The 14,444-nt window shown below is 34.9% G+C and overlaps 1 pseudogene across 2 annotated transcripts in view; it reads left to right on the top strand.

Moving 5' to 3' along the window:
- The first annotated feature begins 270 nt into the window (after positions 1–270).
- LOC143235585 (FMRFamide receptor pseudogene) overlaps positions 271–14,444 on the top strand; it is a 98,132-nt pseudogene continuing 83,958 nt past the window's right edge. Inside the window, exons 1-2 of one of the 2 annotated variants that reach the window (XR_013019337.1) lie at positions 271–416; positions 12,650–12,785. The product of XR_013019337.1 is annotated as an FMRFamide receptor pseudogene, transcript variant X3 (transcript). Of the gene's footprint in view, positions 417–12,649; positions 12,786–14,444 lie in introns of those variants that run through there. The other variant, XR_013019333.1, reaches the window with a different exon arrangement.

Raw genomic sequence — 14,444 nt, 5'->3', positions numbered from 1 at the left:
CTTACCTGACGTCATACAGGTGATACATATTTACCACCAATTATTGAAAACCATAAGACTTAATATTTCTGTATTGTTTCTTTAAAAATAAATGGAAAAGAATATTTTATTGTATTTAGAGTAAAAACAATGTTCCAGCTTTTTGTAGGCTGAAATTGATGCATTTAAAACGCTCGCCAATAACGAGTTGCTAACGGAATGACATCATGTTGACGTATGACGTAATGTGCCTGTTCTAGAAACAGAGCGGAGAGACTACATGACCAAGTAGTATGCCTTCAGTCTTGTTTATCCATGTTTGAGAAGTCAGCAAATCAAGCCAACGTTTCCTTCTGTTCGTCTCATAGAGTAGTGTGAAATCTGAGTCAACTGGTATTTCTGATCAGTTGGAATTTAATTAGAATCAGTTCATACAGGTAAGACTTTTTTTTTTTTTTTAATAGTCAAACTTATAACCCACTTGCATCTTCCATTGTATTGTATAAGTTGATGATGAAACATTTTATCTTATGTTAAATCGTTTCTGTTAACTGAGGTCATTAACTGTTTGTTAGAGCAAAATGAGATGGCCACGAGTTAATCCACCTAAGTCTCACAAATAGAGCAAAACGTGAAAGACGTACGTGCCAGTTTCGTGTTTTTAAAATGTTTTTGTTTCTATATTAACGATCAACTCGACTAGTGCAGCCTTCACTCAAGTAGTAAAAAGTAAGGATAAAATATATTAAAAGGAGTAACGTAAACCGTGGCATATACTTGCCAGTTGCTTGCACATTGGCCTTTAGAAATGAGTACAATAACTTGAGTTCTGAGGCGTAACTGAATGTCTTTCTTTCAGTTTCAAAAACATAATTTCCGTACCAGATGCTTCAATAGCTTCTGAACTGTTTTCCTTACGTTTATCACCAACGTTATATCAACATCTTACGCAGCTGATCGCTGCCCATAGGTCGGTGTACCGGACAGTGAGGATGAGGTTCCGTTGTCTTTGTCCTCTTACCGCCATGAAACACAGGGATACCCCTCCACACTTCGAGGTTGTGGGTGTTCCCAACAGTTGGCGGTGGGTGGTGTTGACTAGCTGCCTTTCCTCTACCACATCACTTCAAGATTACAGGTGGCAATGCGCAGATAGCCCTCAAGCAACTTTGCAAAAATCCAACAAACAAACGATAACGTAACCAGGGTGAGGTTCGGAACCATTCAGTAATGGCTGACAATGTCCACAGATTCGAGATACTATACAAGTTTATAGAATTTTCATCCATTTCCACCGTGTAGCTTCGCAGTTTCATTTATGTAAGCAGTAAAATCTCAGTTGTACTAGGCACAAAGCATCTGATGTTATACGAACACAAGATAACTGACAATAATATTCATAAACAAATATCTTAGTCTATGCTTTTATTACACTGATATCAATTATTTACTTTATTTATCTACTGTTTTAAGATTTTTTAAACTAAATTTTGGGCTTCAGTGAATGCTCAGAGTTCATGAATCACCCTGACAAACTCAAACATCACGTGTCTCGAGCTGTTTGATCATTCCATGTTTTAAACTGCAGGTTAGAAACATTCTTTAAGTTCAATCCTACTATTTGAGTTAACAAGAGTTCACAGAAAGTGTTTTTGAATGAGATATCATTCTAAACTAAGGACAACTAACATAACAGATATCTCTGTAGGAATTCATTTTCATTTCAAAACTAAGGACAGCTAACATAACAGATATCTCTGTAGAATATCATTTTAAAGTTATGTACAGCTAACACAGATATCCAATAAAACAAACTAAACTTTATCCAGCTTTCAGTGGCTCAGCAGTAAACTCGAGGGCTTATGACACTAGAAATAAGGTTTTGATACCTGCAGTGGACGCCCTACAATATCCTATTTATAGCTTTGTCCTTGATGTGTGTGTATTTTCTTATAGCAAAGCCACATCGGGCTGTCTGCGGAGCCCACCGAGGGGAATCGAACCCCTGATTTAACGTTGTAAGTCCGTAGATATACCGATGTACTAGCTGGGGGGGGGCTTGTCCTTGAAAATAAAATTTCCTTCGCGTTGTTATACAAATAACTTAAGTTACCTCACAAACAGTCAAATTCTTAAAGTATTCACGTATTTCTTCTTAAGTGACGTAATCACAAGAAAGTATTAGTTTGTTTTGTTTTGAATATCGCGCAAAGCTACACGAGGCTATCTGCGCTAGCTGTCCCTAATTTAGTAATGTAAGACTAGAGGGAAGGCAACTAGTCATCACCACCTACCTCCAACTCTTGGGCTACCCTTTTACCAACGAATAGTGGGATTGAACTGTCACATAATAACGCACCCACGACTGAAAGGTTGAGCATGTTTGATGTGACGGGGATTCGAACCCGCAACCCTCGGATTACGAGTCGAGTGCCCTAACCACCTGGTCATGCCGGGCCATATGTCTGCGGACTTAAACTCTAAAAACCGAGTTTTGATACCAGTAGTGGGCAAAGCGCAGACAGCACATTGTGTAGCTTTGTGCTCAACTATAAACAAACAAATCTTCAGTGCCACGCGATCCGAAGTTTTGAGTTCTCAGACAGTTGTTTATCAGGAAGTTTTTATAAAGTGTTTCGAATATTAATTTAACAGAAAAAATATTGAAGGTTTTGAGATACTAGTTTGTCAGGAAATATTTTAAAGTGTTCTATATACTAGTTCATCGGAAAGTTCCTAAGATATTAATTTACCAAAAATGATTGTGCTAACTTGGTTATTTAAATATAGTGGTAACAAAAAAGTTTATATTTAATGATAACAACAAGGTTATTACTTTAACGATATAACAAGGTTAATATTTAACGATAATAATACGGTTAATATTTAAGAATAACAACAAGGATAATATTTTAAAGATAACAACAACGTTAATATTTTAATGATAACAACAAGGTTATTATTTTAACGATAACAACAAGGTTATTATTTTACCGATAACAACAAGGTTATTATTTTAACGATAACAACAAGGTTAATATTTTAATGATAACAACAAGGATAATATCTTAAGGATAACAACAAGGTTATTCTTTTAACGATAACAACAAGGTTATTATTTTAACGATAACAACAAGGTTAAAATTTAAAGATAACAACAAGGATAATATCTGAAGGATAACAACAAGGATAATATTTTAATGATAGCAACAAGGTTAATATTTGAAGGATAACAATAAGGTTACTATTTTAACGATAACAACAAGGTTAATATTTTAATGATAACAACAAGGTTATTATTTTAACGATAACAACAAGGTTAATATTTTAATGATAACAACAAGGTTAATATTTTAATAATAACAACAAGGTTATTATTTTAACGATAACAACAAGGTTAATATTTTAATGATAACAACAAGGTTAATATTTGAAGGATAACAACAATGTTATTATTTTAGTGATAACAACAATGTTATTATTTTAGTGATAACAACAATGTTATTATTTTATAACAACAAGGTTAATATTTTAATGATAACAAGGTTAATATTTGGAGGATAACAACAAAGTTAACATTTTAATGATAACAAGGTTAATATTTGGAGGATAACAACAAGGTTAATATTTTAATGATAACAAGGTTAATATTTGGAGGATAACAACAAAGTTAATATTTTAACGTTTTTAAAGTGGACACTTTCCTACTCTTTAATAGAGTTTGTGGATTTTTTATAAGTTTTTTTTTACGTCTTGGGATCGAAACGAGATGACACTCAAGCCAAACTAATGCTTTACAATCTGAGTTCAAAGGTTAAAACACAAGCTATTCTAGTAAAGCACTTCCTAACATCTCATACTACCACACTTCTAGATATACCTGGAGATGGCGAAAAAAAACAAACAACAGAATTATTTATAAAATAGCTCACTCACTTTTCATTAGACGAAACTGAAAGTTTTAAAATATAATATTTATAGACTGTATGACTGATCCGTATAATAATGTTCTGTGTACAGAAACAAGGACAAGACCATAAAACAAATAAAAAGCCTAAGAATCGAAAAAAGTCGTCTTTCTCAAAGAAATATCTTCTGAAAACAATCAAAATATTTATATTCTGTGACGCCAAGTTGTTCCGTCAATATTCACCCGGTGAGCTCTTTGTTACGTCCCCTTAAATTCTACATTTGTACGCTTTTTTTTTTTTTATGATATATAAAGCACTTACCTAATATACGTCGTGTTGGACCTCTGATAACAGGAGATTCGACAAGATTTTTTTTTTTTTGCTGAGTAATTCTATGTTCTATGAATACCGTAGTCATGATAGATAAAGACCAAACATAGTTATTCAAATAAAGTGTGCAATATTTTTAGAGTTAGTCCTAGCTCGATGATCTCGAGTTCTAAATCGTGTCTCTCAAGACTGTATTAGTAATTAATATGCTGATATTAAATTCGAGACTAAAAAGGTTAATATTTTACTGATAATAAGAAGGTTACTGTTTTTATTTTTTCTTGATTTCTTTAGAGGAAATTGTGTATTTTATAGCTTGTCATGACTTTTGATGATGTATTATTAATTTATCTAACATCATTATTTATATTATCTTTCCCCTTAAAATATTCTGTCTCTGTGTCTGTTTGTTTATCATTTATTATAACTAGTTTTATTAATTAAAAACAAATTATAGGTTTCATTAAACATGAAATGGATAAATGGAGTCGAAATATGAAAGACACCTTGTAGATCAAATAATAGGATTGTTATGTTTATTAACAGTTCAGATATTTTAGTATGAAGTTATTAAACGAGAGAGTTGCGTGACCCTTCGCAGCTGTATCGCTAAACATACTCAGTCTGACCTTATATAATTTAACTGTGTTGTCGACTACATCCCTTAACTGCTAATCTACTATGTGTGTTTAATCACTAAATATACCAACAAATCCGTTTCATTACGTGATTCGTAGAGTTGCTAGATTGACAGATAATTTATAATTGAACTAGGCCCTGCCAACTCGCCCATCCAATGGATCAGCGATTAGTTTATGGTCTTATATCACAAAAAACCGGAGTTCGATTCATTGTGGTGAACAGACAGCCGACTGGGTAGCTCAGTGCTGAAATCAACTCAAAACCGCCTGACTTTAACGTAAACAATTTCATCCCAAATTTCTGCTACCTCTGATTTATCTTAGATGTTTGGTTTGATTTTTGAATTTCGCGCAAAGCTACGCGAGAGCTATCTGCGCTAGCCGTCCTTACTTTAGCAGTGTTAGACTACAGAAAAGGCAGTTAGTCATCACTGCCCACCGCCAACTCTTGAGCTACTATTTTACCAACGAATAGTGGAATCGATCCTCATATTATAACGCCCTCACGGCAGAAAGGACGAGCACGTTTGGTGTGACGGGGATTCGAACCCGTGACTCTCGGATTACGAGTCGAACGCTTTAACCCACCTGGCCATGCCGGGCCTTTAAAAATATGCTCAAGTGTATGCAAGAGCCAGTTGATTACAGAGGAACTTAGATAAGAAGCACTCTCAGCTAACCCTCGCAGTAGTTTAAAAGAATTGTCGGAATTGACTGTCATTTTTATCATACACCTGAGCATCAAAGTACGAGCACAATTTATTTTTTTGTATTGAAGCAATGAATCTTGAACCATGGATTCTCTAGTGATTAAATACATCGTTGAAAGTGGACGTAGGTTAATATTATTTCCTAAGAAAATCTGGCGTTATAAAAGTAAAAACACAAACATTTGGTAAAATTTCGAGTTTTAACTTGGTATGTATATCTTCCAATGGCCCTGCATGGCCAGGTGTGTTAAGGCGTTCGACTCGTAATTCGAGGTTCGTGGGTTCGAATCCTCGTCGTACCAAACGTGCTCGCCCTTTCAGCCGTGGGGGCGTTATAATGTTTCGGTCAATCCCACTATTCGTTGGTAAAAGAGTAGCCCAAGAGTTGGCGGTTGGTGGTGATGACTAGCTGCCTTCCCCCTAGTTTTACACTGCTAAATTAGGGACGGCTAGCGCAGATAGCCTTCGAGTAGCTTTGCGCGAAATTCAAACAAAAAACAAATATCCGCTCCTTCTCGAATAAAAAAAAAATTGTTTTTAATCAGTGGCGAGTGAAACAGCTGTTCAGCATCTGTTCCTTCGAGAGTTATGCAGTGGACTTGCCGTGTTTAGATATTAAGTGGATTATGCTCAAACTCGCGGACTTCTCTTTCTCTGTGGATTACTGTTTCACATTGGAATACATCACAGAAAAAAGAAAAGTTGGTTTTGTAAGAAATTACAACCGCACTCGATGGTAAAAGCCAGAGGGAAAAAAATCTGTTTCGTAAGCCGGGCCGGGTGTAGCACTAGTGTTCGTCTGAGTTAATTAATTATCTAAGGTCAATAAATAAAGGGAGTTTGGAGAGCACTGAAGAGTTCCAGAGGTATTTTCCACCGAGATAACAGTGACGTAATTTTAAATACCTAGTTACGGTTAGAAGTTGATGCGGAGACCAACAAAGCAAGTTGACTAGGTAAACAGCCTGACTTCTTATCTAATTCTTACACTACAGACTAGAGTGTATGAAATTCAACATCCACAATTCATGTTAGGGATAAACGTACCATCGTATGTAAATTAAAGGGTTTACCTGCGACCACTATTATAGATGTTAGTTGGTTCGGCTCCTAATAAAACTCCGTAAGTTAAAGAGTATGCACACGTTTTTCTGTGTAATTTTACCTCAACTTTCGGTTGGTGAATTCAAAGAGAATTTCAAGGTAAACACCTCAATTTAAGATGATTACGAAACACATAACCTGTTCAGTCATTATTACAGACTGTTTAATGTTGAACCTGTAATATGTAAACAGAAATAAGGGTTCGATAGAGCTGGCTAGATTACTTCGGGACTTAATATGTAGATCTGAGAGTCCCGGGCAAGATTGTCCCCCAGAACGAAAACAATGAGCGTACAACTTAATTCATGTCATATTATAGCTTTAACAGAAACATACCATAGCTTTACCAGGTGCATACTGCAGCTTTAACATGAACATACTACAGTATTTAGTAGGAATATACTATAGTCTTAGCAGGAACATACCATAGCTTAAACAGGAACATATTATAGTCTTAGCAGGAACATACCATAGCTTAAGCAGGAACATATTATAGTCTTAGCAGGAACATACCATAGCTTTAACAGGAACACACCATAGTCTTAACAGAAACATACCATAGCTTTAGCAGGTGCATACAACAGCTTTAACAGGAACATACTATAGTATTAACAGGAACATACTATAGTATTAACAGGAACATACTATAGCTTTAGCAGGAACATACTATAGTCTTAGCAGGAACATACCATAGCTTTAACAGGAACATACTATAGTCTTAACAGGACCATACTATAGTCTTAACAGGAACTCACTATAATCTTAACAGGAGCATAGCATAGCTTTAGCAGAAACACATTATAGTCCTAATGGGACTATACCATAGCTTTAGCAGGAACATACTATAGTCTTAACAGGACCATACTATAGCTTTAGCAGGAACATACTATAGTCTTAACAGGACCATACTATAGCTTTAGCAGGAACATACTATAGTCTTAACAGGACAATACTATAGTCTTAACAGGAACTCACTATGATCTTAACAGGAGCATAGCATAGCTTTAGCAGAAACACATTATAGTCCTAATGGGACTATACCATAGCTATAGCAGGACCATACTATAGCTTTAGCAGGAACATACTATAGTCTTAACAGGACCATACTATAGCTTTAGCAGGAACATACTATAGTCTTAACAGGACCATACTATAGCTTTAGAAGAAACATACTTTAGTCTTAACAGGACAATACCATAGCTTTAGCTGGAACATACTATAGTCTTAAGAAGAACATACTATAGTCTTAATAGGAACATATTATGGTCTTAACAGGGACATACTATAGTCTTAATAGGGACATATTATGGTCTTAACAGGGACATACTATAGTCTTAATAGGAACATATTATGGTCTTAACAGGGACATACTATAGTCTTAATAGGGACATATTATGGTCTTAACAGGGACATACTATAGTCTTAATAGGAACATATTATGGTCTTAACAGGGACATACTATAGTCTTAATAGGAACACAATATCGATTTAGCAGGAGCATACTGTAGTATTAACAGGAACATACTATATTCTTAACAGGAACGTACCACAGCTTTAGCAAAAACATACTATAGTCTTAACAGGAGCATATCATAGCTTTAGCAGGAACATATTATAGTCTTAACAGGAACATACTATAGTCTTAATAGGAACACGCTATAGTTTCAGCAGGAACATAGTATAGTCTTAACAGGACCATACTATAGTCTTAGCAGGAAGATAGTTAGCCATAACAAACATTCCATAGCCTAAGCATGAATACAGTTAACCTTAACAAGACCATACCATAACCTAAGAAGTAACGTAGTTAACCTTAAGAGGAACATACCATACCCTAAGCATGAATGTAATTAACCTTAACAGAAACATACTATAGCCTAAGCAATATTACAGTTAGCCTTAACAGGCTAGAGACTAAACTCGTCCATTTTAGAAATGCTTGATTTGAAATTCTAATGAACGATTAAAAATAGTTAAAGTTTGTTTCTGAATAATGTTTGATAAAATGGTTGTTTTTAACTAGTGGTTAATTCACTTGACTCGTAATCAGAGGGTCGCGAGCTAGAATTCCCATCACACCAAACATGTTCGCCCTTTCAGCCGTGGGGGTGATATATTGTTACTGTCAATCCCACCATTCGTTGGTAAAAGAGTGGCCCACGAGTCGGCGGTGGGTGGTGATGACTAGCTGCCTTTCCTCCAGTCTTACACTACTAAATTAGGGCCGGTTAGCGCAGATAGCTCTCGTGTAACTTTGCGCGAAGTCCAAGCCAGACCAAACCTAGACAGTTTTAATCCCCTAACTCGTCGGTTATACGATTCTCAGTAATCCAGATACAGAGAGGAAATGAAAAAGCGGGAAAGATTTTATTTTGTGCTACAACTGAAAGATAAACAGCGAGAAGATGAGCAGGTTTACAACTGAAGAGAAAGTTAATGCTTTTAGTTCTTGAAAAATGGAGGTACTTCGAAAGTGAAGCGATAGAGAGTTTACCGTGTCTCTGTTCATATATGGCGTTATTTTACTTGTTAAAAGCACTTGGTCGTTGGAACGGTTTGAGGAAGCAGATGTGCTCCAAAGTTTTATCTAAGACAGCAGTTTTATTCAGACTGGTTGTTAAAGAGATTCACGAGAAGACAGGGAAATATAGAATCATGTGGAGCTGTAGAGGCGATACAGTAATGAAGTGATACCGAAAGTAATAAAATAAGGACAATGATCCGTTATCTGCATAAGGAAATTCACTGAAGGAGTGGATTATACAACACGGATCAGACGTGAAAGGATGCGAGTTTTTACGGCATTTTTTCCAGTCTCAGCTGAAACAGAGAGATAATTTTGTTCAATTCGCTACTAAGTCATGGCGAAACACACAAGTTAATTCAAATTGTTTCAAGTTGTTAAATACAAATTTACACAATGGACTACGCATGCTCTCCCAACACGGGTTACGAAAACAGGTTTCTAGTTTTGGATGTTCGCAGACACAATGCTATGCCACTAGGGCGCGTAAATTCATACCAAAGATTTATTTAGTGTAGTAAAATACACAAGTCATGATTGTTCAGTGTAGCGGATTAGACAAGTAATTATTATTTAGTATAGCTGACTAGACAAATAACGATTGTTCATTATAGCTGACTAGACAAATAATGATTGTTCAGTACAACTGACGACACAAGTCATGATTGTTCAGTATAGCTGACTAAACAAGTCATGATTGTTTAGTATAGCTGACAAGACAAAAACGATTGTTTACTATAACTGACTAGAAAAGTCATGATTGTTTAGTAGAGCTGACTAAACAAAAAAACAAAGGTATACTATAGCTGACTAGACAAGTAACAATTGTTTAAAATAGAGGACTAGACAAGTAACGATTGTTTAGTGTAGCTGACAAGATAAAACATGATTGTTTAGTATAGCTGACTAGAGAAGTAACGATTGTTTAGTATATCTGACTAGACAAGTCATGGTTGTTTAGTATAGCCAACAAGAAAAGTAATGATTATTTAGTACAGCTGACTAGACAACTAATGATTGCTTAATATAGTTGACTAGATAAATCATGATTCTTTAGTACAGATCACTATACAAGTCATGATTGTTTAGTATAGCTGACTACACAAGTGACGATTGTTTAGAAAAGCTCACCAGACAAGTCATGATTGTTTTGTACAGCTGAATGGAGAATACATGATTGACAGACAAGTCATGATTGTTTTGTACAGCTGAATGGAGAATACATGATTGTTTAGTATAGCTGACTAGACAAGTCATGACTGTTTAGTATAGCTGATTGACAAGTAATGATTGTTTGGCATAGCTGACTAGACAAAAAATGATTGTTTAGTAGAGCGGACTGGACAAGACATGATTCTTTAGCGTAGCTGACTAGACAAGTCATTATTCTTTAGTATAGCTGACAAGACAACTAATGATTGTTTAGTATAGTTGACTAGATAAATTATGATTCTTTAATACAGATGACTATACAAGTCATGATTGTTTAGTATAATCAGTGATGTCGAGAAACCCACCTGTTGAGAAATTTATATGCAAAAACGGCTCGTTTGGGTTGAGAAAATATTTTACATAGAAGAGCGAACAACGTTTCGACCTTCTACGGTCATCGTCAGGTTCACAAAGAAAGAGGTAACTGACCGGAAGCTGACCACATGTTTGAAAGGGGTTGTGTAACTGAGTGTCGGAATATAGAGGGCGGTGTTAGATGTTTGAATATATAAATTTATTTATTTTATTATATTAATATAGGTATAAAGGCGTTCCTTTATATTGGTTTATTTTGGGTTTAAGTTGTTGTATAAGTAAGGCTTCTTTAATTTTGCGTTTGTTTATGTTTGTTTCTTTATTTAGTATTTGAGTGTTTTTTATGGTTATGTTGCAGTGTTCGAAAACGTGTGAAGGTGACTTTTTATGTTCTTTGAATCTGGTTTCCATTTTTCTACTTGTTTCTCCAATATAGGAGTCGTGGCAGTTATCACATTGTATTTTGTAAATAATGTTGGTGTGGTGTTTGTCAGTGTAGTTTTTACATAGTATAGACCTCAGTTTTGTGCCTGGTTTTTTAATAAATTTGGTATTAACTGGAATGTCATATTTTGTTACTAGTTTTTTCCAAATGTTGGTTATTTGTTTGCTGATGTGAGGAATATATGGTATACAGCAGTATATGGTTTCGTGATTTTTTGATTCGTGAGATATATTTACTTTAGTTGGTTGATTTTGCTTTCTGTCTAGGTGTGTGCGTATAATGTTTTCTACGGTTTGTGGGGGAAACTTATTGATGTTGATGAAGTATTGTTTTATTTTGTCTAATTCATCGTTAATTTTATCTGGTGAGCATAGTTTTATTGCTGTGTTTATTTGGTTTCTTAGTATGTTAAGTTTTTGTTTTGTTTCATGTGCTGAGTCCCAAGGAATGTATAGTCCAGTATGGGTGATTTCTCGGTGGATTTCTGTTTTGAATTGTGTGTCGGTTCTTGTAATTTTGAGGTTAAGAAATGATATTTGATTGCTTTCTTCCTGTTCACATGTGAAGTTAATGTTGGGATGTATAGAGTTAATGTGACTGAAAACATTAAGTATGTGCATGTGTTCTGTAGATTTGAATCCCGCAACCGTGTCATCTACATATCTGTACCAGTATAGTGGTGGATGTGATGCTGTGTTAGTTGCTTGTGTTTCAACTTGTGTCATAAAAATATTGGCTAGAACTGGTGATACTGGGTTGCCCATGCTTAGGCCATTTGTTTGTATATAGTTTTGGTTGTTGAACATGAAGTTTGTCTTCATCGTGGTGAATTCTATGAGGGTTGCTAACTGGTTACTGGGAATTTCTATGGTTGGGTTAGGGTCTCGGATATAGAGTTCTAAGGCTATCTTGCAGGCTTCAGTGGTTGGAACTTCTGTAAAGAGGGATATAACATCGAAACTGGCCATTAAGGCTTTATGATTAAGCTGATTTAGATTAGACTTGAAATTAAAAGAGTCTTTGATGAATGAGCTGGCTGATGTTACATATTTGGAGAATGCCCATGCTATGTATTTACCAAGATTGTAATTAAACGATTCATATGTGGACATTATTGGTCGTAATGGACAATCTGGTTTATGAGGTTTGGGGATGCCGTATATTTGTGGTGTGCGTGAGTCGGTTTTACGTAGGTAGGAATAAAGTGTTTGTGAAATTGTGTTGGCTTTTTTCATTTGTAGTAGTAATTTGTTCAGTTGCGTCTCGTGTGTCTTTGTTGGATTTGTGTGTATTGGTTTAAATTTGTTCGTGTCTCATAGGATGTTATTCAGTTTTTGGATGCATTCATTCGTGTTCATTACCTTTATCTGCTTTTAGAATTTTTATGTTTTTGTCTTGTTTTAGGTTTTTAATGGAATTAATGTCTCTTTTTGTAAGGTTGTTTTTTAGCTTTCTGTTTTGTGAAATTCCAACCACAGAAATCAAAACATGTTTAGAAGACCTAGCCAGGAGACTTGTGATACTTTCTACAGAGAACAACAACAAGGAAACAACCAAAAACAACCAACTGAAAGAAGACAACTTAGATAATTTTATTGACATCCAACAGCCAAACTTCCCAGGTAAAACTACAAATTTATATTTTCCAAAAACACCTAAAAACAACATCTTAAATGATTTTTTCAAAGAATTTTCTCACAAAACCATCAACATAATTTCACAGAGAAATAACGATTGTTTAGAATATCTGATCTAGACAAGCCATGATTGTTTAGTATAGCTGACTAGAAAAGTAACGATTGTTAAATATAGCTGACTAGACAACAAATGATTGTTTGGTATAGCTGACAAGATAAAAAATGCGTGTTTAGTGTAGCTGACTAAAGATGTAAGGATTGTTTAGTATATCTTACTAAACAAGTCATAGTTGTTTAGTATAGCTGACTAGACAAGTAATGATTATTCAGTATAGCTGACTAGACAACTAATGATTGTTTACTATAGTTGACTAGATAAATCATGATTCTTTAGTACAGATGACTATACAAGTCATGATTGTTAAGGATAGCTAACCAGACAAGTCATGATTGTTTAGTATAGCTGACTAGACAAGTGACGATTGTTTAGTATAGCTGACTACACAAGTAATGATTGTTCAGTATAGTCGACTTGACAAATTATGATTATTCAGTATAGATGACTACACAAGTCACAATTGTTTAGTATAGCTCACCAGAGTAGTCACGATTGTTTTGTATAGCTGGATGGAGAATACATGATTGTTTAGTATAGCTGACTAGACAAGTCATGACTGTTTAGTATAGCTAATAGACAAGTAATGATTGTTTAGTAGAGCGGACTGAACAAGACACGATTCTTTAGTATAGCTGACTACCCAAGTCATTATTCTTTAGTATAGCTGACTAGACAAATCATGATTATTCAGTACAGCTGAGTAGACAAGTCATTATTGTTTAGTATTTTTGACTACAGAAGTCATGCTTGTTCAGTATAGCTGACTAGAGAAGTAACGATTGTTTAGTATAGCTGACTAGAGAAGTAACGATTGTTTAGTATATCTGACTAGACAAGTCATGGTTGTTTAGTATAGCCAACTAGACAAGTAATGATTATTTAGTACAGCTGACTAGACAACTAATGATTGTTTAATATAGTTGACTAGATAAATCATGATTCTTTAGTACAGATGACTATACAAGTCATGATTGTTTAGCATAGCTGACTACACAAGTGACGATTGTTTAGTATTGCTCACCAGACAAGTCATGATTGTTTTGTATAGCTGAATGGAGAATACATGACTGTTTAGTATATCTGATAGACAAGTAATGATTGCTTGGTATAACTGACAAGACAAGTAATAATTGTCTAGTATAGATGAATCCACAAGTAATAATTGTTTAATATAGCGGACTTGACAAGTCACGATTTTTTAGTATAGCTTACTAGACATGTCATGATTGTTTAGTATAGCTGACCAGACAAGTCATAATTGTTTGCTGTAGATTACTAGACAAGTAATGATTGTTAAGTATACCTGACTAGACAAGTAATGATTGTTAAGAAAAGCTGACTAGACAAGTAATAATTTGTTAGTATAGCTGACTAGATAAGTCATGAGTGTTCAGTACAACTGACTGGAAGATTAAAGGTTTTGGTCAGTTGAACTGACTGGACAAGTCACGATTGTTTTGTACAATTGACCAGGAAAGTCATAATTGTTTACTATAGCTGACTAGACAAGTTACGATT

This window comes from Tachypleus tridentatus, chromosome 2 (assembly GCF_004210375.1).
Source record: "Tachypleus tridentatus isolate NWPU-2018 chromosome 2, ASM421037v1, whole genome shotgun sequence".
Lineage (NCBI taxonomy): Eukaryota > Metazoa > Arthropoda > Merostomata > Xiphosura > Limulidae > Tachypleus > Tachypleus tridentatus.
Note: the sequence above shows the minus strand (reverse complement) of the source record. Positions and strands in the feature narration are given on the sequence as shown.